A 1,237-nucleotide genomic window follows, 5' to 3' on the forward strand; every position below is an offset into this window, starting at 1 on the left:
TTTCTCTTCCCAAGCCACCAGAGTCTGCTTCACCACTGTCATCTGAATCACTCCAATTTTTTAGCAATAGTTCTTTCTGCCTCCAACAGTGCCTCTCTCATAAATAGTTCCTACTGCTGCTTAATGAAATCACCCATACAATTCTGACCTTGTTTATCCTTCTCAGTGGCTTCTAGTGCTATCAGAGTAAAATTCAATCTTTTTAACATGGAGAAAATAACCTCCCAGCCAACCCACTTCCATATACTCCTCTTTCTCAATCCCAACCATTGGCTTCTCTTTCCCATGTGCAAACACTATCTTTTACTCATATGGAATTTCTTGTAGTTCTTTAAATAGCCAACATTTTTGTCTCCTTTGGGCTTTTGCATGTGATGTTCTCTCTAATGGAAACATTTCCTTGTTCTTCACCTTTTTGTAAAATGGATAACATCTCATCTTCGTTGAGATTTTAACTTATAAAACACTTTTTCTGCTTCCCAATTGCTTCTCAGCCTTTTGGCTAAGATCAAGTGTAGTATCTACTTCCCAAGATAAATTGGGTGATGGTTTTATTGGCTGCTAAATCTCTTCCCCTTTCCCTTCTTGAGCCCTCCTCTTTCCAATCATAATATTCTATTAATAGTTCTGTCATTATGCTGTGTTGCTTGTTTGCTTGTTTTGGTTCTTTCTATATGATATTCAAGTCTCCTTCTCTGTATTTTTTTATACTATTTTCCTCTTTGGAATTCCCTAGCTCATTCTTTTAGTATTTAACTATTATGCATTCTCCAAAGTCTTTAATTCATGCCACCTCCAAGAAGCCCTCTCTGGTTACTGCTCTGAATTGTAACAAGAAATAATTCTCAGAACACATAGCACACATTATGTATATAATTTATTAAACATTTGTCATATACTGGGCAGCCCGGTGGCTCAGCGGTTTAGCACTGCCTTCAGCCCAGGGTGTGATCCTGGAGACCCAAGATCCAGTCCTACATGGGGCTCCCTACATGGAGCCTGCTTCTCCCTCTACCTGTGTCTCTGCCTCTCTCTCTCTCTCTCTCTCTCTCTCTGTCTTTCATGAATAAATAAATAAAATCTTAAAGAAAAAAATTTGCCATATACTTCTCTGAAACATTGCTGGTGTCTTGTCATATATGTTTATTCAGCTCTGGTATGAACAGTTCTGAAAGAAAAGAACCAATTGCAAGTTCCTAGGGCAAAAATACCATATATCCCCTGAAACACCTATCAA

At 38.3% G+C, this 1,237-nt stretch overlaps 1 pseudogene; it reads left to right on the forward strand.

The window, feature by feature from the left end:
- Positions 1-482: 482 nt before the first annotated feature.
- On the forward strand, positions 483-572 carry LOC119871719 (annotated as a pseudogene).
- Positions 573-1,237: the final 665 nt, after the last annotated feature.

The sequence above is a fragment of the Canis lupus genome, chromosome 4, assembly GCF_011100685.1.
Source record: "Canis lupus familiaris isolate Mischka breed German Shepherd chromosome 4, alternate assembly UU_Cfam_GSD_1.0, whole genome shotgun sequence".
Taxonomy (NCBI): domain Eukaryota; kingdom Metazoa; phylum Chordata; class Mammalia; order Carnivora; family Canidae; genus Canis; species Canis lupus.